Here is a 26,827-nt window from a genome sequence, read left to right on the forward strand (position 1 = left end):
TGCATTTCACCTGGGGACTCAGATGGTGAAAGGCAATTTGTAGGGTTGAAAGCATGCAACTTTTTCCGGTGATATAACTTTACATAATGTAGCTGTTACCAAGAAAGGTGCCTGTTCATCCTGAAATATGCCTGTGCAGTGCCATGCGCATGGCACACAATCCTCCATGTGTAGTCTCTCACTGGCAGAGTATCCATGATTGCGAGGGGGGTGGGTTTGGGCTGTAACTGGCCCCTACAGCAGGGGTTTGTACCAAAGCCTGGATCCCAAGTCAAGCTCTGTAGAGTGAAAGGACATCCTGCCTTGTTCATAGAAGGTACTTAGCTACGCTCTCAGCACTGGGATCCCTTCTTCTGAGTACAAAATTCAGTTTAAGATGATCCATGCACCACTCCTGACCCTCTTCTTGGCAGTGGCAGAGCTTCCTTCCACACAAGTGAGGAAAACAGCTTTGGGCTTCCCTAATGTCCTAGAATAGGGAGGCAAGTCCCTACTGCAAGACATAGCAGCAGGAGCATCCATTTCTTGCTGACAACAAGCAGATCACTTGCCTGGAGTGCTGATGGAGACGCTTCTCCCTCCCATCATCCTGCATAGCCTGGGAAATGCAAGTTTATTGCCTGGTCTCTGGGTTCTCTGCAGGCTCAGTCACCAGTCAGACTCGGGAAGACTTGTTTTACGATGCTGAGACTTTGTTATACTCAAATGCCTCCTGGAGCCAGGTCTTCAGGAATAGATTAAAGGCCCTGATATCTTAATCTGGCCTTGATACCATGAAGGTCTCGCCATAACAAGAGCCTCAGTCGTTGTCAGTCTCCAGCAGCAGAGTATTAATGGACTAGCATTAGCAAGGGACACCAGATGGGAGCCACTGTGAGCCGAGTTTGTGCAGAGGAGGCTGGCTGCTTTCCGCAGTATCACCTTCTCGAGGAGCAATGGTATTATGGTGGATTGATATTGTTGGTGGGTAAATGTCATAAAATGTTTGTGTAGCAGGGGAGTGATTTCTCATCTTTAGTTCCTGCAAAATTAATGAGAAAAGCTTTATAAATAATTCTGTCTTTGTCAATTTAAGATATGGATTAAAATTTACTATATATGTTTTCAAATTTTAATGTGCTGCCTTTTTTCCCTTACCAATCAATTCAATTTAGATTTGGAGATACTGTTCTTATTTCTTTCATAAAGATGGCTAATGCAAAAATGTTGGTATTGGATCCATAAGGAAAGAATGAAGATGACATCGTCAATGTTTTATTAATTTATTATTGGGGGCAGGAAAATATAGTCAGTGGTTTTCTTTGCATCCAGTGCACATTGTTAGCAGTATTTTTATAATAATTTGATACCATTATTCCTGGAGCCTAAAGAAATTCTGTGGGACAAAGATTCAGCATTTAGAGCTGTGCATTTTCAAACAAGTGTTAGCAAACAGAGAAGCATATGAAATGTTTGCATTAGCTGAAAGAAGACAATGTCAGACATATACATTTTTGGCAGATTCAAACTCAAAAGTGAGACCACACAACTATCATTCTAGCACCCCTGCTGACATTGCATAATACACACCAGGCCATAATTTAGATGCTCACTCTGCTAAGACTGTGCATGTACATAACTCAGACTAAGGGGCTAAGTTCCTTTACAGTTAATAGGCATATGAATATGTATTTACAGGTTTGGGGCATTAGCTGACAATTAGCTGACAATCCATCTGTAACAACAATGCAACTAATCAGACAGGGAAAAATACTAAATTTCCTGTACAATGAGCTATTTCTCTTTGCCTCATTGACCTTATTTTCAGTTGATCTGTTTGAGACTGAATGATTGATGAGAACGATGCTAAAGCCTGTCTAATATAACCAATGAAAGAATCAAGACAATGGACGAATACTCAATCTACATCTTCCATCAGAAACTAGGCATTTCCCTAAACTGATTCAAAAAAATCTCAGTGCTGAATGTTTTACATTTTCCTTTATATGATTCACCATCAGCCAACACACTAACTCATTAGTGGCTTTATCATATTTCTATTTGATTGTATAATAATATTTATGTACAGTTTCACTGACCTGCGCAAACGCTAGCAAATGGATTTTGCACTCTTTGTTGCTTTTCAAGTTTTATAAGCCTCTTTCTAGTACATACTGATCTCCTGTTTTAAAGGTCAAGAAGAGAAGTATATCCACATCCTTAGAGCAACATACAATTATGCAAACCTCACTACAAGTTTAGGTAGGAAGTATATGGCCTTTTACACAAAACAGGCAGTCTTACTTCTCGAGCATGTTCATATGGCCAGTCCCAAGGGACCCTGATACTGTGCTGAGTACGACAGTCCTACAAGATTAGGTTCTTTTGATTTTAGAAAAAAGAGTTCAGCTGTCAAGCTCCTTGAAGCAGTGCATTGCACCATCTTTGCAATTTACAGAGCAAGCCAAAAAATCTGATGATCATAGACGGTGCTCAGCTCCTGGCTGACCTTCTCCTATGGCACAGAGGCCCTCGGTGCACCCTGACAGACCTAGTGCCTGGTGCACTTTATACTTGATGAAAGGCAATAATAGTCAGGGAATTAACTTTCCAAAATTTGAAATATCACCATTACTAATGCGCCTGGTTCCATTGGTGTAAAGACGTAAAATAACACCAGAGCTATTAGCAAGGTAGTAGCCAAACACTAGCATGACTCAACACAGAACACCACCCTTGGCTGTTCAAACACCCAAACCTGGGGCTTTCCTCCCACTGCTGTGACTGCTCATCATGAGAGGTGCTGAGAAAATGCTTTTTCTACCCATGGAGTATTTGTTATGTTTTGAAATAGTTTTCGACCGGAGCTGAAGCAGGACCCTCAGCAGTTCAGAGATTGTCACAGAATGGCATTTAGAAACAATTGTTTGTTGCAATTTGTTTAAAACATGTTTTGTTTTAGCTGTTTTCCTTTTCTTAACAGAAAATTAATTTCGGACTGAAAAGTTGTTTCAGGTTAAAATCAAAACTCAGTTCCAAAAAGCTATAATACTGTGCTGGTTTTGGTTGGGATAGAGTTAAATTTCTTCACAGTAGCTAGTATGGGGCTATGTTTTGGATTTGTGCTGGAAACAGTGTTGATAACACAGGGGTGTTTTGGTTACTGCTGAGCAGTGCTTACACAGGGTCAAGGCCTTTCCTGCTTCTCACCCCACCCCACCAGCGAGTGGGCTGGGGGGGCACAAGGAGCTGGGAGGGGACACAGCTGGGACAGCTGACCCCAACTGACCCAAGGGGTGTTCCACACCATATGACGTCATGCTCAACATGTAAAGCTGGGGAAGAAGAAGGAAGGGGGGACGTTCAGAGTGATGGCGTTTGTCTTCCCAAGTAACTGTTAGGTGTGATGGAGCCCTGCTCTCCTGGAGATGGCTGAACACCTGCCTGCCCATGGGAAGTGGTGAATGAATTCCTTGTTTTGCTTTGCTTGCGTGCGTGGCTTTTGCTTTCCCTATTAAACTGTCTTTATCTCAGCCCATGAGTTTTCTCACTTTTACTCTTCTGATTCTCTCCCCCATCCCACCAGGGGGGGGAGTGAGCGAGTGGCTGGGTGGGGCTCAGTTACTGGCTGGAGTTAAACCACAACAGTCCTTTTTGGCACCCAACGTGGGGCTCGAAGTGCTCGAGATAATGACAGATTTGATTGGAATGTGCTAGACTGAATTTATAGCTGTTACTGGTGTTTAGCTATTAATGGGCAGGCTTCTGTATATTGCCTTACTGTATATTAAAGTCTAGTGCTCATTAGTGGCTGCTTTTTGTTTTCACTGCTTGCTGTACTGCCTATCATCTTACTCTGCTGTGCCTGGGAACATTTTGATAACAGCAATGGCCATGTGCCTGGGTTGGCAGATGGCCAGGGCACCACTGCTGTTTCTGTGCTGCTGTACTGGACAGGCTGGAACTCCAGTGTGAACTTGAGTCAAAGGGACTGTGACCTGCGGATGAGTCCACACGAGAGCAGGACACCCCAAAGCATCTGTGGCCATGGATAAGCCCAAGACAGAGCAGGTACATCTTGAAGCATCTGTGGCCATGGCTATGTCTGTGCCGCAGCAGGTATACCTCTGAAGAGATTGTGGCCCAAGTATAAGTCCACACTGGAGAAGGTACACCTCGAAGCATCTGTGGCTATGGATAAGGCCATGCTGCAGCAGGTACACCTTGAAGCATCAGTGACAGTTCATTAAGTCATGCTGGAGCACCTCAAAGCGTGTGGCCATGGATAAGCCCAAGACAGAGCAGGTACACCACTGGAGGGACTGCAGCCATGGGTGAGGCTGTGTTGGAGCAGGTTTACTTCTGAAGGGACTGTGGCTGTGGGTAAGGCCACGTAGGAGCAGGTGTATCTCTGAAGGCATTGTGGCCCATGGAGAAGGCCACGCTGGAACAGGTGCACCTCAAAGCGACTGTGGCTATGGATAAGTCTATGCTGCAGCACGTATACCCCTGGAGAGACTGTGTCTCATGGATGTCTCCACTTGGAGCAGGTACACCCCTAAGGGACTGCAGTCTGTGGATAAGTCCAAGCCAAAGCAGGGGCAAGGGGAGGAGTTCATTGCAATCTTAAACCCTATAACCTGGCCCAAAGGGACCAGGGGTGGAGATTAAAATGGAAATACCTTTAAATTGTTGTAACACATTATTTGAGTTGCATGTTATAGGAATTACTATAGCAGGAACCACCTGAACCAATGGAGGAGAAGCCTTACAAGAAGCAGTGCAAGTGCAGAAGTGACCTGACCTGAGCTGGCTTTGGTGCCCAGTAACTCTATGCAACACACCACCTCTCCTGTCCTGAGTGACCACCATAACAGACGGAGTGCAAATCCATGGACTAAATGAACTAATTTTGTGGACATTTTGTGGACATTTATGGACATTTTATAGACATTTCACAGGGGTGGTCCATAGACTAAGGGAATGATATCTGCATATTATATCAAAGGATGGGAAGGGTGGTGTGGGTAATGAGAATGTACTGGATAGTGTGAGACCTGAGCATGATGTAAATGGTATGGAATAAGGGGTGGAGAATGTGCTGGGTTTGGTTGGGATAGAGTTAATTTTCTTCATAGTAGCTAGTATGGGGCTATGTTTTGGATTTGTGCTGGAAACAGTGTTGATAACACAGGGATGTTTCCATTATTCTTGAGCAGTGCTTACACAGCATCAAGGCCTTTCCTGCTTCTCACCCCACCCCACCAGCGAGTGGGCTGGGGGGGCACAAGGAGCTGGGAGGGGACACAGCCGGGACAGCTGACCCCAACTGACCAAAGGGCTATTCCATACCATATGTCATGCTCAGCAATATATAAGCTGGGGGAAGAAGAAGGAACGGGGGATGTTCAGAGTGATGGCATTTGTCTTCCCAAGTAACCGTTACGTGTGATGGAGCCCTGCTTTCCTGGAGATGGCTGAACACCTGCCTGCCCATGGGAAGGAGTGAATGAATTCCTCGTTTTGCTTTGCTTGCGTGCGTGGCTTTTGCTTTCCCTATTAAACTGTCTTTATCTCAGCCCATGAGTTTTCTCACTTTTACTCTTCTGATTCTCTCCCCCATCCCACCAGGGGGGGGAGTGAGTGAGTGGCTGGGTGGGGCTCAGTTGCTGGCTGGGGTTAAACCATGAAAAATACTTTGCCCACCTTTTTCCTGAATGAATTTTCATAGGCATCAAATAAATTCTATGGAGAAAAAACCCCAACCTTTTTGTTGAATTATCACCTTCTCACTGAAAACTAAATGGATTACAATGTTCAGACCAACTCTCTCAATCATCAGTAGTCCTTGGGTATGTGGTAGAAGGTATCAAATAGAGATTCCTGACGCTCTTTGATTTCTTCAGTTATGTTTTCCCATTTCTCCACTTACTTTCACAAAGAGAGATGGTACCTCTCAGGGCCAGCCACAAACCCCACAACTCTTGTGCTTTAACCTCAGCTTCACGGTTTCCTTCCTGAGGTGGCCACCCCTAAATACCGAGTCCAAACCAGAGCCTGTGTCCAGGCAGCTGGAGCCCTCAGCCCTGCCTCCCTCCGCAGCCTTGATCCACCCTAGGGATGCCATCCTGCAGACAAACAAAACTGCTCAGCAACAGGGAGCGCCTGCTGCAGGAGGCTGAGGCTTGGCTTATAAAACTTGCTATGTGAATCAGCAGAGTATTCAGCAATGAATGCTTGCTTTTTTTTTTCCCACTCATAAATATTTTGTAAGCACTAAAGTGAGGTGGAAAGCAAGAGGCTGTGAGATGTCTGTGTGTCTTTGACAACCCTGTAACAAAGTTTCAGAGGTACAAAATTCAGCCTGCGAGCGCACAGCCACCTCTTCCCTGCCCCTAGCTGTTGGCCACGGTGTCCTTCGTGCTCTCGCGGGGACTGAGGGGAACATGCACATTTTTCCCATCCTAATTGAGTTACATGCTCATCTGGCTTTGCTGTGGTACAAGTGGCTATGGCAAAAGCCAGGGCATCAGGGGACCATGGCTGGGGTGTATCTGGGCTTTGAAAGGCTTCTGTTCAGCACCAAAGTCCTGCCGCGATCAGTGGCCACCTCATGCTTCCATGGAGCTTATCTGTCACCCACTGGTACCGGAGCTTCCCATTTCATGCTGCCCGGGTTATGATTTCAGAGGAAAAAAAATGTCACATCTTTCTTTGCCAGTGTTTTCTAAATGTTATACTGAAGAAGCAAAAACCCCCAATGCCTAATAAAAAAAACAGAAAAGCAGACAGAGATTTCTTAAGGTGCCCCTGAATGTCCCTCCCCAAAACACATCTTTTTTGAGAAGTGGCTCTCAGTAGCTTTGAAGGGCCCTTGGCAGCATCTGGTGTCACCCTCATCCCCAGCAGTCACCACTGCTCTGACTCAAGTGGACTGAAATAGTGTCTTCCTGAAGGGGACCGTGCTGTCTCCTCTGAGGCTGTTGTGTGATGCTGCAATCCCCCACTCCCCATATTTTCCTGTATGTGTATTTTCCTATACATAGAATAGAATAGAATAGAATAGAATAGAATAGAATAGAATAGAATAGAATAGAATAGAATAGAATAGAATAGAATAGGAATGGAATAGAACACTTGAGTTGGAAGGGACCTACAACAATCATTTAGTCCAACTGCCTGACCACTTCAGGGCTGTCCAAAACCATGGTATTAAGGGCATTGTCCAAATGCCTCTTAAACACTGACAAGCTTGGGGCATCAACCACCTCTCTAGGAAGCCTGTTCCAGTGTTTGACCACCCTCTCGGTAAAGAAATGCTTGCTAATGTCCAGTCTAAACCTCCCCTCGCGCAGCTTTGAACCATTCCCACGCATCCTATCACTGGATCCCAGGGAGAAGAGATCAGCACCTCCCTCTCCGCTTCCCCTCCTTGGGAAGCTGTAGAGAGCAATAAGGTCGCCCCTCAGCCTCCTTTTCTCCAAACTAGACAAATCCAAAGTCCTTAGCTGCCCCTCATAGGAGCTGTCTTACCCCTTGGTAGAGTTTGAAAAGGGACCAGGTTTCTGCACCCTTGTGTTCCCCAGACTCCTGCCACCTCCATGTGGCAGTGTGGGTGGGAGGACCACAGGATAAAGGCCTGGGAAGCCAGCTGAGCCGTCCCTTCACTAAAATTTGTTTCTGTTTGGTTTTGAGTTCTCACATCATTTAGGGATAATTTGTAAGTCCAGCTCAGCTTTCAGGAGTCACTTATATCTTATTTGACTTGTGAGCACTTTCATGACATGGTATTGTACGAATTACAATAATAGAGTGTTTCACCCACAGTGGCTGGATTGCTCACAAATTCTTCATGTGATTGCTGGAAAACTCCCATCATCTCAGACACATAATGATATATGAAAAGAATAATCAGAATAGAAGAGGTTAGTCATTTAAATTGATTCAAATGTTATTGCTTGTACTGAAAAAAAAGAGGTCCTAACATAATCAATGGCAAAAGTAGTGTTGCTTTGATGTCACAAAACCTGAAGAGGATCAAAATCCTATGTTATTAAAATACTATAATTTTTCTTACTTTGAAAAGAGGGGATCCAGCTAATCATTCTGGTTCTGAGACATCTCTGCAATGACCAAATGAGCTGCAAAATTTTATAGGCCTTTTTGTCCCTTCCCAGAATATAGCAAAGGGTCTGAAAACAATGATCGTTGTGCTGTAATTCCACTGCCTGGAAACTAAATAAAGAAATCAATAAGCATGCAGACTGTTTCCCCATCAGCCTGTGCTGGGTTTGCAGGAGGATATACCAAAGTGTGGCTAACAGTAAAACAGAGTCTGACCAGTACTTTCCAATATCTTTTCAGATCAGTAAGTTTTTATTTATAGTCCTTGTCCCCTGTACAGAAGATGGATATACTTTCAACCAGATGGTTTCTTCCTTCTGTGCATCTTTTTATTCATCAAGTCCTACATGATAATGTTGTTGTTGATATGTCATTGCCAAGAAGTAGTTTTAAGAAAAGAAATGAAAAAGTCCAGATGTACAAATAAAATATATGTCAGTTTGTGTCAATCAATTCAAGCTACACAGAACAAAATGTATAGATCCCTGTAAGCAATAAGCACTTTTTAGAAACCATGATTTCCTAAGGAGTGGCAGAAGCAGAAGGATGAACAGCTTATATCCAGGGGCTCTTTGAAAACTACCTTGGAAAATATATCTTTATTATGTAAAAGTTAAATGTACTAGTTCACTTCATTGGCTTTCCTTTGATAAGAATTTGTTTCATTATATTCACATGTACGCAGGGTGGTGTTTCCCAGCTGTCAGTCCAGCCCCTACTGAAATTGCATGACTGGAACTGAAGGCAGAATCTAGCTCCCAGGTCTGAATCCAGCAGAGCATTTATATTCAGGTTTCTCTCCAAGAAAGTGTGTGGTCCTGTTGGCTTTCTGGGCTGCCCATAAGCTTGAAAGTAAGCATGTGCTTAAGTGCTTCTCTGGAGCAGGGCAGCATCCTGCAGCCGCACTAAAGCGTTCAGTCCAATTTGCTTTGCAGGAAGGTTATTACTGCTTGAAAGAAGTATTTCTCTCTAATAGAAGAAGGGAACAAATGTCCCTGAGCACTCATTCATTTCCCTCTCAGTCCCTTCCTCCTTTTTGCAACTCCCTTCTCGTGGTTTCCTGGCTCATAACATCAGCCCTGTCAATTCCTTACAAAAATCACTGCTAAACAGTCTTGCTTAACATTGCTACCTCTCTATGCTTTAAGTGTCTCAGATTTAAATTGAAAACCTCTTCCTTGCCCAGGGTCCTATTTTCTCTTCTGGTCCCTTTTGCGCCCCCAATGGTCCCAGCTGTTGAGCATCATCGTTTCCCAGTCAAAGCAGCTGTGGGGTGTTTTCTATTGCATATTTGGCGTGCCTTGCCCTTTCTACCAGTCCTGCTCCTTCCCTTTATTAAAGCTTGCCAGAAATACATCCACACCATGCAATGATAATATAGTTACCTATTAGTAGATCTTTTCTGGCTGGGAACAAAAAGGCTAGTGAGGGATACTTAGTACCAGGACAGCTATAGAGAGGGCTGTCCCTCTCTATAGCTACCAAGACTTCTTGGAGTGAAGTGCAGCCCTCAGAGCCCCTGGGTGAATTGCTGTGAGCCCCAAAGGAAGAGCAGCATTCACGGATCTGTGACTGCAATGAGTGCTGCATTGCAAGGACTGTCTAAAATTCCTTCTTTACATGCTTTGGTCAATAGAGGAAGAGCTGAGGGGTGGGGGGTGTCAGTATCGCTTATAATGAGGCCTCTGAGATTTTTTTGGTAAAGATGCTTAGAAAAAATAAATCACTTTGGTTTATTGTCTGGTACAATCCCATTCTTCCAGCAGTGTTAGTCTTTACGTACAGAACTAGTGATGGTGATCAAGCTGATTTCATGGTCACAGCTAATCTAATTGAACATTTGCAGCAGTCTGTAAAGAAGCTGCTGTCCAATAAATCTGCCTATTTGTGATTCTGTATGCTTTTTGAGCTGTTTTTTGTTTCAGGGGATTGGAAAAGCTCTGGAAGATACAGGCAGATCTAGTGAGGCGGTCTTGAGATCTTACGTGCTCTGTCACAGCGGATGTGGCCATGCTGGTGGTGAAGGGGATTTGGGATCAGGGCAAGTGCTCTTAATGAAGGCAGCGTGGCTCTGTGAGCAAATACGCTCTCCTTCACATGACTAAGAGCAGGCTTCAAAAAAACACTGGAAAAAAGCAGGGAAATATGAGTCATCTGTAGAATGTCAGTTTGCACGTGTCTTTATGCAGCACATAATTATTTTTATACACGTTTAATTTTTCTTTGTATTTCATCTGGGACTACATCTGTTTGTCATTCTCCTTGCTGGGTATAGCGTCACGCTGTTACAATGTCAATGACTGTTTTGGCAGTGGGAAGCCTTTGAAGAACACTGCAGTGAATGAGGCTGCCCTGAAAAGTGGTCCGAGTTGGAGACAACAGTCTGAAGCTTTTGTGCAATGAAAATGATATGTCCCGTAGCACAGCTCCCTCCTGCACCCGTGTCCGAGGCCAAAGCTCCTGGTTGGGGCAGAGCCAGAGATGCTTCAGCTTTGGGACCTGCTGTGCTGGCCCTGGCCCTCTCCTGGCTGCAGAGAGACAACTGCTGAAATGGGAACCTGCCCCATAAACACCCTGCCTGGAAAGGGCATCCTGGGGAAGGGCAGTTACATCTGAGGCAGAGCTGAGATGCTGTTGAAGCCTGTATGCTGAGGCAGTAAGGAGTGCTGGGGAAAACAAGACGTATAAAGCCAGCTTGTATGATGTACAAACACAGAGGAGTGGTCTTGGAGCAGGAGGGTTGGGAGTGTGATGTGGGGTTTGCAGCTGGAGGTCTACAGAGGCAGCTGAGGAGGGAGCAAGGGAAATTTCCCTGTTCCTCCCTGTTCCTTCATCTACACAGGGATACATCTGAGACAAAGGACTATTGAGCTGTTTGGATTAGGAAGAAAGCAATGTATTTTGTCCAAACAGATGAAAAAAATTGATAGAATTTAGCTTTTTCATCAGGAGAAAAGTTGTATCTTAGGGCACTGGATTTTTTCCCAGTTTACCCATGAGAAGAGGGCTCTGACTCTTCTGGAAAGGTAAGTTATTAGAGCTGTTCCCTGAAGATACGGTTTGCTCATGCAAGGTGAAAGCAGCTCATGGCTTTCCTGTGTAGTAGAGCCTGGGACATGAGGGAGAGAGGAAATCCTCCTGCAGTAAACCACAGCATTACTTTCAGCTATTAATATACTTATTGCTGTTGCATATGAGCTTAACTCATGAAAATCTGTGGCTTTTCCTCATTTAAATGAGCATGTGCCATTGGAGTCTCCTGTGACTGCTGCCCTGTGACCATATGGTGGGTGGCAAACGGGATGGGGTCTGCTCTGCTCAGGTTGGGATACCACTGAAGCAAAGGGCATGAGGGCACCTCTGGCCAAGCCTGTGAAACCCCTTATCTCACCTGCATAATATAATTCAATCCAGTGGCATTAAACCAGTACAAAATCTGAAAAAAATTGACTGATTAAGTAACACCAGCTTTATGTCAGATGTACAAAAAGTTTTTGAGAATGCCTCTACTCTCAGGAGTAAAACTGAAATAATCCACTTCAGTGCGGTAGAGTCTCAAGGAATGAAACTAGTTTAAGCAGAAGGAAAATCTTGTCTGCCACTTGTTTCTGGTATTTTCCCAGCATGTTTTCTCAGCACAGGACGCTCACCGCTGGCCACCTCCCCTTGTCCTCTCTCTCTGCCATCTCACCGGCATTACCTCAAGGTTTCCTTTGCTGTTCTCAACCTTTGTTTGCTGGCTGGTATGACCTTTCATTTACAAGAGATGTGAAAATTTGCCTTCCTCTTGAGTGTTCTTGATTTTGGTGTGTGTTTAACCTATGTGCTTTGGGGCATATAACTCTTTCTTATATGGTTTCTTCTTTTGCAATATTTGGGAAATTAAGGAGATTTGATATTGTGCCTTTCTTTACCCATGATACCTTTATTTCCGTTCTCTACGGTTATCTCATAACATGGGTTTGACCCTTTATGTGTAAAGTCCTAGCCAACATTTTGCTTCTTCTAGCTTTTTAAAAGCCATAAATAACACTTCTGCATTCTTGCATATTTTTTTAAGAGTGAGAATGCCTTGGAAAAATTAATTTTTCCTGTCCTGTGGTAGGGCAGGAGAAGCATGAAGCAATTCTGTCACTTATTTCAGTATCCCTGTGCTTACAGCTAGGGAGTTCAGTCCTGGGTGCTGTATCACTGCTAACAGAGCCATTTATGCTCTTTTCATAGTGACTTCAGCTGGCCCATCTCCACCTGTTTGTGAGATGAATGGTGTATTTGGATCTCATCTCTTTGTATTTACAGACTATCACAGGTAATGACTTCATCTTTCCTGGAAGAAGCCAACAAGCCTCTGGCAACCCATGCTCTGCACAAAAAGATCCTTACTCTCACTCTATATGAAAGTAAATCAGGAGTTTCATAACTGCAGGACCCAGACAAGAAAAATTGGAAACAGTGTTGAACTTGCCAAGATATAAGACAAAAATTTAAAAAATCTTCTCCTGCTTATAGCCACAAGAGAAATGATCAAATTAGTATCAGGAAAGCTTCCTGACTTGCCTTATGTATTAAGATGTTACTTATGCATCTGCACTTTTCTGCAAGTACCTCTTTTTAGAAAAAAGAGAAATTTTCCATGTTTAACAGTCTTTGGTTCAGAGGTTCCATTTCTGAAAGATGCTTGTACAATGCATCATGCACTGTAGACAATTCAAGAGAGACTGGACACCCTTATAAAGCTGAGCTTGATATATGTCTGAATCACCACAAACTGGGGGGGAAGTTAAGGTGTTGCATGTTGCATTTGACTCCATCTTCCATATATTTAACAAAATGAGCAGAAATTGTTCCACTGTTCCCAGAACGTACTGGACCATGGAGGGAGCCCACACTGGCCATTAAACATACGCCAGTGCATGTTTAATGAGGAAAGGTTTGACTGGTCCTTAAGACTCAGCCTGTTTTTGGCAGTAGTTTTTCTAATTCAGATGAATACATCAGTGGTTTCCCAGATGTGGTATGGTGAGCACTGGTGACACACAAACCATTTGAAAATGTTGTATGGCACTTTTCATAGAATCATTAAGGTTGGAAAAGACCTCAAGGATCATCTAGTCCAACTGTCAACCCAACACCTCCATGCCTACTGAACCATGTCCCAAAGTGCCACATCTACACATTCTTTGAATTCCTCCAGGGATGGTGACTCCACCACCTCTTTAGGCAGCCTGTTCCAATGCTTGACCACCCTTTCAGTAAATAAATTTTTCCTAATATCCAATCTAAACCTCTCCTGATGCAACTTGAGGCCATTTCCTCTCATCCTATCGCTTGTTATGTGGGAGAAGAGACTGACACTTTTTTGAGACCTTCTGCTGCTTCCTGTGATGTTGCTTCCTATTCCAGTGACACTGACGGTTGCCACTGGACAGAAAAATGTATATCAAGTTGTGGGATGAGTCAGGCCAGCTGAATGTTTCCCACTCTTTGTGACTTCTGTCTTCATTGCTGATCAGGGCGTCTCCTTCATGGAGACAGGAGGAGGAGGGAGGACTCCTCCTAGGCTGACAGACTGGCTGGTACAGACTCTGCAGTCAGAGAGCCCTACTAGACCCAGCCAACGTAATCCTCTGTGGGGTGGATCAAGAGTATTCAAAAGTGGAAATTACTACTGTGTTGCTCCTTCCTCTCCCCTTGCTTTGGTTTGGGAGCCTGTGGGTCTTTTCTGTGAGATGTGAAACACTGAACTCCTTAGGCCTGTGTTCTCCTGCCCAAACATGGAGGAACCCAGTATCCAAGCAGGATCCATCCCCACAGAGCTGCTTGCGGAGTGAGGTGCCAGCCAGCTGTAGCGTGATTTCCCCCACGGCTTGAAATATTGTCAGAGGGAGAATCTGTGGAGGATTGCTTGTCATCTGATTGCATTATTTTTCAACCACATGAGCAATAAATATTTAAAGTCTGGTTGTAGGCAATGTAACAACTCTGTAAATATGCGGTTCTGAATACAGAAGTGAGAGGTTGATCTTTTCTTTTAAGAGGAAACAAATACATCTCTCTTTGGCATAAAGTGTCCTCCCCATTCTGTAAGCAGGAATATGTTGAGGCAATTTTGCTGCTATGAATGAAGGTGGAAACTAAAGGCAGAAAAGTACTGCTGCATATTTATTGCTACCTCCTGGCTACCCTCTGTTCTGTTCCATTTGTTAGTTGGAAGTATTAGATCAAAGCCCAGTAAGGAAAGGCAAGAACTGAGAGAGGGAACTGAGAACCTGAATAGCTTCAGTCTTGTGCTGCTTCTTGTTCTCTCCCTGCAATCCCCACCATGTTCTTTCCCACGACAGAGAAGCTGCGATCAGTAACAGAGATAGGAAGCAGTATGGGAGTTCCTGTGAGGTTTTCTGCCTTCTCTACAGCATCACATGAACTTCCACTATTCTAAATAATTTGGTTTTACAGGAATTCTTACAGCTGGTTTATGGAAACTGAGATTGACAATTGACATGAGCCTGAAGACGTTGGGCGCATATCAGCAGTAGTGGAAGAGGGCAGCAGTAGGAGAAGAGGTGAGAACAACCTGTGGAAATGATTGAAAGATAAGTGCACCGTAGGTGTTATTGGACATTGACTACAGTCTTTCAAGTGTGGAAATAAATCCAGGCCTGTTTTGATGTCCTTTGTTATGATTAAATTAGATTTTGTGCCTTTGAAAGAGCCTTGAAAGGAAAAAAAAGTACTCTGACATGGACTGAATGAAGAACTAGGCTCTCAGTTGATTTAAGTCGAGTGGCAGAGCTACAGCAGTGGGGGGAGGATCTAGTTCTGCACATTGCCCTTTCTAGCTTTTCCTGTTTTTTTTTCAAGAGAGTTTCTTGTATTTTTTTGGAAGTGGTTTTATGAAGTGCTTTTGTAGTTGAGAAGTAACTCAGTGATTTGACTCATGTGGCTTGTTTCTCCTTTGTGAGGCACAGTTAGTAAAGTTTTTTGAATGTATAAATGATTAGCAAAATGTGATGATGTGTGCTGCATCTTACACCCCTGCTGTTTCTAAAATCCATTTAGTGAACAAAAACCCTAGTGGTCATCTCAGAACAGGCCATTATCAAACAACTGTTACCTACCAAGAGAAGTTTCCTTTTCAAAAAGCCCATCTGAGGCATAGTAGAATATTTATTACATGGCTGGCAGTATCCTTCTGCCTGAGGGATGGACTGCAATTACAGCATGGTAAATATTTCATTAGAACAAAGCAAAACTGCATGGGAAGTAGCCTTCCCTGTATTTAAAACATTTATTAAAATACAATGTTAGAATCTACATGGGAATAATTCTTTCTACCCAATCTACCAACTAAGCTGCAATTTTAGGCTAGACATTTTGTTATTACAAAACCTTGCATATTAGAGTAATCTATCTTTCCCTCTGAGAAAGATGGACACCTTAACACAGATTAAATTTAGTGTACACTGATGTTCCTTATACCATTCTGGCTCCATTAAGGAAGTAAGAGCAGGTACAAGTAGGGTCTAGCCTGCTTACAAAATCCCTTCTCTTCAGAAGGATGGTGTAAATGCAATTTAAGTGACCTAAACAGAAATGAATGTTGAAGTCTGCGCACAAGAGTGGGAAGTAGTCACTTCAATACTGCATAATGATGCATGTGCATTATTGGAAAGTAATGGTCTATATTAAATACCTTCTGACTTCCATTTGTTTTAAAAATATCCACTTCTCTGGACACTGAAAAAAGACACAAAGACAACCACTCTTTTGAGTGCACGCCCTACTGCAGCAATTTTCTTAGTGAAAAGAGAAGAAATCTAAAAGCACATATGAAGAATGAGGTCTTATTGAACAGTAATCTGGCAATAACTCCTTTTCACTGGAGGTCATCTTTCTACTAGAGGACCAGATTATACAATATTTAGCCTATAATACTCCACTTTATCTGCTAGAGCATTAAGGTGAGGCCCCAAGTCTGTAGCCTGGTCCTACAGTGGTGACAGCCTTCTTGCTTCATCAAAGGCTAAGGAACAAAAAGAAAAAGATCACCTCCTCACTGTACTAGTCACAGGGAGCCTTGAACCCCTTTTTGCCCCTGTTTTCTGTGATTATTGGAGAGATGCTGCTTCCACTCCAGGTTTTCAGGCAGTTGAACTCCTTTCCGTTGGTGTCTGTTCTTTGAGTAGCAGGACTTTGCTCAGTGTCTTTCTCTCTCCAGGCTCCTGGTCAGTCCTTCCCTGCCAGCGATGAGAGTGCTAGCTACTTTGCTTTGAATAATTTGTAGGCTAGATGTGCAATTTCAGTGTGGAAAGTCACTGTTCCTGAAACTGTATGCTGTGCTTACATAGGAGTGTGAAGCAGACCTCTTTGTTGAGCATCCTAAGCCAGCCTACCGTCCCTCCTGTGTTGGAGACTCAGTTTCGTTCTTGATGTCTTCTCTAATCCTTTACACAGTTTCAAAACTACTTGATTATGCCACAGTATGTACAAAACAGTTTCTCACAGATCAGCGCTAACTTCATAGCATGCCTTCCCATCTGTACCAGCTGCTGCCTCTGCTGCTGCCCAGCGGTGAACTTCTACAGGGTACTGCTGACTTGCCGCTGGGACAAATGCACCTTTTCATGCCTGCGTGAGTGGTCACCAACCCCTTTTAAGTTGTTGTGACCTGTAAAGAAGCAGGATGACTTTAGCAGAGAAGAGTCAACCAGAAAGATTTCTGGCTACATTAGTTAGTCCAGAGAATTTTATTGTCTTGTTAGTGTGTTTTGTCCTAATACCCTGAACTCCGATAGGGACTTCTCCAACTACACTGGAAAGCTGACACAATGCAAAAGTTAATGTACAGTGAAACCTGTCTCTAGAGAGCCCTTACCATTCTTGATGTTACAAGCATATGGATGCTGAAAAGCTGTGTCCCCTTGTTTAAAGCCATTGCTGTTTTTCACCCTGAGAAAGGGATCCTGCAGTAAATCTGCTCTGGGGCATAAAATTGCCATTCCTTGCATATGGCATGAGCTAGCTCCTGAAACGCAGCATCAGCTCTAGAGTCCAAAATGTGTTTAGGTTAAATGCTGGTTTCCTTTGGGTGGCCTCCAGACTCTGAGGATGCAACTGCAAAGCATTCTAGTGAGACTCACAAAAATAAGCAAATGCATCGCAAGCGAGTCTCCAAAGTGCACTCCCAGGGCTGGGTTTCCATGCAGCGCAGTGCCCCGAGAAAACAGAGACTTAAGCCAACACAGACGTGCTGCTGGCTCTGCCTGAGCCTGACGGGCAGGGGGTGAGGGGAGGCCATGCTGTGCTTCCCAGTGCGTCCTCCTCCAGGGTTAGCAAAGACAGAGTCCTTTCAGAGCCCTGTGAAGCAGCTCTGAGCTACTTAGGCTTAGATGCTTTAAGCGTTTGGGGTTTTTTTTGTTTTTTGTTTTTTTTTTAATTCCTTCTATCACAGGTAGAAATGAGTTGCTCAAAGACAAGGAGTCTGAATACGTAGAGTTGGCCATTGGGTTGCTAGGCAGTGCCTGAGCAGTGGAGGTTGAGGATTTCATGTGATAAATAAAGCCAAAATAACACTAACATAGCATTTGGATGCCTAATTCCTTTGGAAACCTAAACCTTGCACCCTCCCATTGTGGGTCACAGGAGTAATGCAGCAGCCACACAGACATGCTCTCCTCTAGCACAGTAGTGAGGCTTTCTGTGCCTGTCTTTTTACTTAGCACTAATACAGGCAGCGCTCCACATGCAAATAAGTATGCCAGGATTTGTGTAGAGTCCTGTGCCAGAAGACACACTGTACAGCTCTATCTTCGTAATGCTGCTTTCCTTCACTAAGAAGTCAGAGCAATGAAATCTCACCAAAATGCATTAAAATGCAATTGTATTGTATTTAAAAGCAACAATGGATAACTACAAATATGTAATGCTCAATAGTAAAAGAACTAAAGTGGGGTTATAGCTTTAAGTTAGCAAGACAGACAGTAAAGGGACAAGAAAGTTTAGGTACTTGCTGCCTCCTGGGAGGTTTATGAGGATGTGCCAGAATGAAGATGGGTCTTCGAAGCTGCATTCCTCCCAGAGAGTGGTCTCTTGGTGGGAGTGTTGGCATACCTCCAGCAGCATCCCTTATGGTTGTGTCTCATATGTAAACATATATATATATATATATATATATATATATATATGGATGTTAGGAATCCCAAAGACCCCTAACACTAGCAATTTGCAGTTATATGTAATACTTTAAGTAGTTATTGAAGACATGACTATGTTGGCACCATGTGATGAGGTACTCTTAAATTCTATAAGCTAAAATCTTTTCTGCAAAACAAAGCATGTGAACAGCTGGCTTCTGGAATGTTGCCTTGGTTTGCCTTTTTGATCATGAATTTCTACATCTCTGTGCTTGTCTGGATTTTGTTAGAACAATTTTTACATCCAAACTCATGTGTACATCATCTGTCAAACAATTACTGGAGGTTATTCAAAGGTTATATTTGAAGTACTCATTTGAGATATAAAGAGAGTATTTCATTCATTGATAATGGTTGCTGAACAAAGGCTTGAAAATCCTAAAGGAACCATCAGAATAGATTTGAACTTCTACACTGTGGGAAGAGCATTGTGAATTCAAAGTGTGACCTTGACAGAAGCAGCAGGTAGCTGTGCTCACACCTTCTGAAGTATGAAGGACACGTTTGCATAATTGACTGAAGGTGCTTTTCATGTGACAGACGTGTTGACAACGATTAATTATCTTAACATTTGCTTAGGGTTCTGAACCTGCACCAAGTGATTAAAGATATTTTTGGAAATTAGTGTTTTTATTTGCACTCCTTCCTCTAATTGTTTGCTAAATAATTTACCATTATTGTGTTTCAAATCTCTGAGTACTGCAAATAGTACTTAATATGGGTTAATGCAGAGGGAAGTAAATACAGATGTGTAAAGAGTATGGGGAAGAGGGGAGGAAGGAGTGAGCACACCTGGGCTTTAGGGGCAGAGCTTAAAAGGAACATGAGTACCTTTCTCACCTAAATAGGAGGTGACCATTTACAGATGGTTGGTACCAAAGAGCTGTAATGCTTCAGGCAGACCGGCAGGATCTATCTTTATTATGTGGATGTTAAGTGGACTGTTACGAACTTAAAGACTGTAGCAAATTTTCAAATTATTTGCATTTCTGAATATCAAGTAACGCACCAAACTAGGTCCCTCCAGAAACCAAACTCTCTACCCCTCCTTAACAGATACCTCTTCTGCTACACCCAGTTGTTCTCAGTGGCCTCATCAGAAAATCACTGGGCATCTTTCTATGTATTTCACTGTTTTCTTGAAGGTCATAGTGATGCCTGCAGTGTTCAGGCTGTTCTGTAAACGTGGTAGATATCCTTTCAGCATGAATTCAACTTAGCATATGTTTCACCTCTTTGTGCCTTACCAAATGCATGACTCCAGTTTGTAAGGATGTCATGCATTGCTGCTGTCTTTTCTATTGAGATTAAATAACGCAAATGATGCAGTGAGGTTATTTAAACAGAAATTGAAATTCTGGGAAAGAGGTAATGATGGAAAAGTTCTGTCTTTGTGATTTCTGATCTGATTTCAGAGCTGTGAGTAAAAGGCGAGCTATGAGTCTCTTACCCTTTTGACTGTTGTTATCTTGCTTAATCCACTAAAACCTCCATAACTTAGATAACACCATGAAGTCCAGAAGTCAATGACTGAAAAATTACCAGAAGGCATTGGTCAGCCTTCGATGGCTGCAGTTCTTGCAGTTGCCACTGCTATGCCTCATCAAATCTACAACAGAAACTTCTAGTATTAGGAAAGAACTGTGGCCAGCTTGGGCCTGATATCTTGTGTTAGTCCTGGGCCAACTACCTACCTTGTATGTGACTCAGGTTATGCATGTGTATGACAGATAAAATTGATTATGCTGATGTGTTGTAAGAAAATGGCTGAAAGCACTGATTTCCAGAAAATACTGACCAGCTTCCCCTCCTCCTGTGTGACAACGCTGCCCTTCATTAATCCTTAGGTGATCCCACTACTAAGGTCAGCTACATAGACTTACACAACAGTCCAGCATCAGTGGATGCTGAATGGTTGTGATAGGACTTTTTTGTTAGATTTAATTCAAGCAGTGGTGAGTATTTCCTCATATCCTTTACAAACACAGGAAGAAAAAATTAAGCTAAGTATGAAGAAAGAAAGGATGGGAGCCCTCCTACATATTTATAAACAAACCATCCACTTCTATCCTTTGGCGTGTCTGGGCTGTCCACACGTGGTAAACCTTTGGGAAATTTAGTTATGCTCTGCAGAAATTTCTCAAAAAAACCTGTAGAGAAAAATTTCATGGGGATGACATCGTGTTAAGGTAGGAAAATGCCATCTGCAAACCTCAGAACAATCCTGATTAACTACACTTCTTAGTCCTTCTTTACTAGATAAAAAATAAAAGGAAACAAGTGTGGAGTGTCTTGTGCCTCAAATTCCCTCATGCCACTGTTCATGTAGCAAGTCCTTCACATTCTTGGTGGATGTATCGGTATTGTTCTCCATCCAGCCAACCCACTGGCTATCCATAAACTCATATTGGCTAACTCTAGATGACCCATAGACCTCTGGCAGTATATCAACCTACATAAAGACTTTGATGTGCATATAAATGAGAGTGGCTGACTCAAATGAAGCAACAGGAAATACCCTTTTAAAAAAATGAAAAGGAACCCAGGCAGTCTGCATCTCTCCTTCCTGCTTTTCTCTCATATGCATAATTCCACCTTAGTCTGTTCAGGTAGACCTCTTTCTCCAGCCTTCATGCTTTTATCTTGGATTTCTGCCTTTCCATTTATTCTAATTTTTCAAAGGAGACTTCTTGGATCACTTCTTTCTTTAGCTAAATATTCAAGATATCAGCAACATTAGCATCATGGAAATCTCCTTGTCTACATCCAAATAATAGAGTTTAACAGTTGCTGGATTTCATATTTAGGGATGCAATATGAGGTCTGGGATATAACAGCCTCAAGTGAAAGAACCACAGAAGCCTTTTCCTAAGCCTTACACTGTCCAAAGGAGTCCTTGGTTTGCTTTCAGTTGATCTAGGTAAAGAAAACAGGCACGTGTGCTTAGGCTGGGCTCTTACACACTCACCAGATCATCAAATTGTCTTATACGCAAGTGTCACTTTTTTGCAATGACAGTTTTCTTTCTCTTTCTGTAGGAAGAATGAAAACCAAAACTTCATATAAAACAACTTGGTGAAAATATCTCATGTCAAACCCAGAACAGCACAGGCAGAACTGAGTCACCCAAAACACTGATTCATCTTAAAATGAAATGCATGCTCTCTCAAGCAAAATTCTTACTCTTTAAGCACATTAAGGCTGGTAGACAACTGTGCTCTTCTTTGTAGCAACTCTTAATAATACCTTCCCTCCAGTTACCTCTGCAGGTTTCCTCAAAAGTCCTGTCCTTCTCCATCCCTCACTGGTATCCAATACACATTCCCTCCTTTGTGAAAGGCACATATGCATGTCCTGTGTCCTAGGTTAGCTGGTTGCCGAATAGCTGCTTGTTCCTCAGGCTCCCAGTGTATGACTGTCTCTTCTTGCACATTCTTCTCCTACTCTTCCAAACAGCTTTCTCTCCCAAACAGCTTTCCCAAAAGGTGTTGTGTCTATGTTCCAGGCACTTGCTCATGATATACATTAAAGGAAGGACGTGATTACCTATATTTGGCCCTGTAGATATGATATGAGAGAAATCTAAGGCACAGTCTTGGACTCCATGATCTGGAACCTCCCATGTGAGCTTTGGAAGTTGTGTCACATCTCCATATGTCTCCACACCAATATTCTCCACACAGCAGGAGAAGGCAAAGGGAGCCTCTATGTGTTGGTGATTCATCTACGTACTTTTTCAATGAAAAGCCCTTCTTTGCCATACAGCTCCCAACCTTCACCACTCAGTAGGGGGTAGTAAAGCTAGCTCCAAGACTGAGCAGTTGTGTTATTACATCCACACTCATATTACAAACCATGGTACCCAAACTAGCTTAACAACCAAAAAAACTCACTGCTTTCTGCCAGATTAATACAGGCAGATCCTTCCAGTTGTTATTTGGCTGTTCTGATTACTTGGCCATCATCTGTTCCTCTCTGCTCTGTGTAGCAGGGCTGACAGCTGGGGACAGGAGTCACGGCTTCAGTTCTCCAAATTCAGAGAGAGACAGCAATCAGGCTTCCAAGCCCTGAAGGCTACTAATTTCCTGACTGTTAAAGCAGAAAAAGCATTCACATATAGATAGCAGGCTAACTTTGGAGACAGAATGGCAATACAAATTCTCAAATCTGGTTGAATATCAAATAAAAAAATATCGTTCTGCCACAGAAACCTGCAGAAATGTTGCTATGCTATGCACAGACTCATGCATGCCAGCCATGTTCTTACCCCTGGTCTAGGCAAAGCTATGCACAGTAATGGAAATGAAAGAGCACATGCACTGCAGCCTGATTATTGCCTCTACATTATATGCGAACACTGTATGCGTTCTTGACTCCATGGAGTCTTAATGGTCAGAATATTTTTGACAGACCTGAGGCAAAATTCATTCTTTTCATGGCCAGAAAATAATGAAGTCTTATCTGGAAGAAAATCTGCTTTGACTACATACCTAATAGCAATATTCTGAGTTCCTTGAGCTGAATTTGCTAGAGGAACTACACTTTCTTTCTCTCCTTTCCTTTGCCTCCAGCTGCCTGTTCCAGAACAGGACTTCCATTCTTCTTTGTCCATCCATTACAAAAGCATAGTCTACAGGAGAGTATTTATGCAGAGAATGGTACTGCTGCCATCTACTCGTTGAAGGAAGCATCAACACTCTTGTTAATCACGAACACAGCTCGGTTTATGTCCCAAATCACCTTTGTTTTCCCTAAGTCTAAATATTTAATCAGAATTTTTATCTCACTTGTGCTATGCATCTACCAGATAATCCACCCACGCCTTCTCTTTTCCCTTAGCCACAGCAACACAAGACAAGTAGTTGCATGAACACTATAATTTCCTATTTCATGATGGCATTAGGAGTACCTAATAAGATGCCAGCTCTGCAGAAACGTTTCCTGTAGCTATGGCCTTAATAATGCCTCTCTCACATGGATTCTCTTGACTTCTACTATGGCCAAGCTCTTACTACAGTGGGGCCTTCATTTGGCAGCCTGCCCTTGCAAAACTTTATGATATAGTAATATACTATATAATTATATGGCAAATAATAATATATGATATAATGTGATATAATATAGTAATATATGATATAATTATATTATATTATTATATCCTTATGATAGACTAATATAAATCTACTGTAAACACAATACCTAATTTTTTTTTACATTTGTGTTGAAGGGATCCTTAGAGTTTCATGGAGATGCCTGCCTGTGATTAAGAGCAAGTTTTGGTCTTGTATGACCAAATCATCATGACTAAAAATTTAACTAAAATTGAAAGATTCCATAAAGGGCTGTTACTTGCTCAGCAGGACTCCCCAATATCTCCATTCCCTTTGACATGAGTGGAGTGCTTTTTCTGCTGTACGACTTGTCTTCATGGTGCTGCTGTGATTAACATGCTGTTGTGTGCATTTTGCTATCTGTGTGTCTACCAGGGGAATTCTGCAGTGAAAATTTTCTCTAGAATGATTTCAGCTAAAAAAAAAATCCTGATTTTTCCTATTTGCTCCTTGTGCTCCTTTTTAATTTTGCTGCCTAAATGGCACCCTATCAAAACAGGTGGATCATCTCAATACCAGCTTAGCTACATTACTGGAGCACAAACAGGCCTCTCTGATTACTTTATAGAGTCGGTACTGAGGACACACTTAAAACATTTAAGGGAATGTTGTTTCCAAAGTGTCTCATTGCTGAGCCTTCATCTGTCTGGGGATTTGCTACATGTCAAAATTAATACTAAACAGCAACAGTATTTTGGAATTATTGGAAAAGCCAGTTTACAGATACTTTGGTTCTGGCAATGTTTGTGCTATATATAGATGTAAAGAAATAAAGATGACATTTTCTGATTTACAAGTTTAGTCCTCTTTAGCAAAATGTCTTGATCTTTCCTATGATACTCTTTTCAAATGCCACAGAATTGCTCTGTGTTTTAAAACACCCTTGCTGAAAGTTTTATACATTGGAGCTTCCTTCTGGCCTCCATAAATGCCATTACGGCACTCAAAGGAATACTATGGTCTAGAAGCACTTCTAAAAGCCTAACGACAGAGAAATATGTTAGATCTTGAAGAAGTAGGAACTAATGAATGCATCCCACATTCTCTCTTTCTTTTTTGTCTCTTTTTTCAAACCTTTACCACTGGGACATGAGTTCCAACCGAATTTTAAACCTGTTTGACTCATTCTTCTCTTGCAGCTGTGCAAAGGGCTGCAAACAGAATGAGGTGCCATGGAGGAGTCCATGTCCCAGTTTCATCTTTCAGAGTGACTCTGGGTTAGTTGAGGGAAGCAATGATGTGCTTACCATGAAGCTTCTAATTCACTCAAGGAACTATTGCCTGCTAAGCGGGGGGGGGGACAGCTGGGTGCCATTCAGATGGGCACATTATGGTAAGTGCATCCGCAGGCCGTGCACATCTAGTTGCCTGTTAACTTCTTTGTCAAAGAAAAGAAGCAAAGTGTGCAGCCCCAAGTGATGCCTCCAGCTGGCACTGGTCAGCTTCCACAGAGCTACAGCTATCCCTCGCTACGAAATCTTCAGGCAGAAAATGATACAGAAATTCAAACGATCATTTCAGAGAATACAACTTTTTATGATTATTTAATTCTAAACGTCTCTGCTTCATTTGTGTGCTAAGTTCAAAAATTGCTTTCCTTTTAAGCTCTCATGAGTAAAGCTACATTTTTGCTGATAGATTCAGTGATTTAATGCATCTTTCACATCTATAAATGCCGAAACAGCTATTAATAGCAACTCTGCACCAGAGTTTTTCTAACTATAAATATTTTGGTATATACACTGCAGAAAGCTCTTATAATAAAATAATAAACAATTTCATAATAGTAAGATTTATATCTATAACATGATGTGCTAAATTAAGTCCAAATTTTAAAATGGATCTCAGTAAATTTGTAGGGTGTGTTAGCAATGAGTTTTATCATTGGAAAGATAATTTCCAATGGCTTGGAAAGAAAGAGTTTGAGATAGGCAGCTAGAAATTAATAAGGAAATCAGGAATAGCGAAATAAACATTTGAAGGAACCTGTACAAGGACTCATACTTAACAGACATCTTAGTGCTTCAACAGTCTGCCGAAATATTTCTTTTCTATGCTAGAAAAGGCTGATGTTTCCACCCCATCACTTAGGCTGTGGCCATTTTAACAGTTGGGCCACAGACCTCCGGCAGGGAGAGGGGGATGAGCAGCTGGGCTCTGGGCTGGAGGCAGGGAGACGGGTGGATGGGAAGCAAAATCCACCTCTGCAGACTGTCGCTGTTTGATGCAGCAACTGATCTAGGTAGGAAACTCCTGGCTGTTCTCACTGCTTTCTGTTCATCCTCTTCTGGAGGCTTTCACCTGACCTGTGTTGTGCTGGATGTACTTCTCTGTACAACCATGCTCTCACAGGGAATGGAAAAGAGAAGCAGAGCTGAGGAAGCAGGAAACTTAATAAACCCATCCCATACCGAATATATGTTATTTCACAAAGTCCATTGGTCTCTATGGTGTGGGACTGTACAGGTCAGTTAAAGACAGTAGTTTCAATTTCTTTTTGTGTAATGGAAAAGCATAAAAGGGCACAGAAAGGGCACCTCTGCAGGCGTGGGAAAGACTTGCCTGAGAATTGGAAGCTGGGAGGATAGGAATGAGAGAAGATCAATTTGTATTTCTCTATTATTATATTCCTTCCTTAAACATTTGCTACTGGCCACTCTGTGACAAGCCATAGGGCCAGAGGGACCTCTGCTCTGGCCCTGTGCATCTGGGCTTGAAGGCTTGTTCCCAGGAACAAGGACCAAGGGAAGATGCTGTGCAGGAGGCTGGCATGGAAATTCCCAGTGGACCAGCAACACACACTCCCAGAGCCACCACTGAAGGTGGGCAGATGAGACCAGGTTACTTTCCTTTGAAAAGCATCTCACAGTCACCATCGTATTCTAAGATTCCATCAGAATATTTTCGCTTGTGCATTTCTGTTCAAATACATGTGACAAAACCAGTGGTAGTAAGCTGTATTATGTAAATTCTGGAAAGCTGCACAACGCCTGTCCTCTCATGCACAAAAAACCATCTCAATTCTGTCACAGGCTGTACTTGGGGAGGGAAGAAGGATGCTCTTAATATTTGTGCCCGTTCTGGAAACAGTGCTCAAACTGATCCAAAAAAGTGTTCTTTTTCCTACAAGGTATTATGCTGGATGGTGATTTCTAACATGGCAGGGACATCTGCTGGTGCTAAAGTAATCCTGCAGAGCACCCAGCTTATCCCAGGGCCACCCCGGGGTGCGGGTGAGTGGGATGGCGAGCCCATGATGCAGTGTTGGAGGGAAGGGACCTGAATGAGAGGGAGCAGATGTCCGGCCTCTTGGCTGCCCTCTCTTTGTTTGCAGAGAGGCATAATACTACTACTTTGGAGTACAATTTGTTAGAAAGATGAATTTAAAATTTTAATCATTAAGAAAACTCACTATAAATC

This window comes from Ciconia boyciana, chromosome 6, assembly GCF_034638445.1.
Source record: "Ciconia boyciana chromosome 6, ASM3463844v1, whole genome shotgun sequence".
NCBI classification, from domain to species: domain Eukaryota; kingdom Metazoa; phylum Chordata; class Aves; order Ciconiiformes; family Ciconiidae; genus Ciconia; species Ciconia boyciana.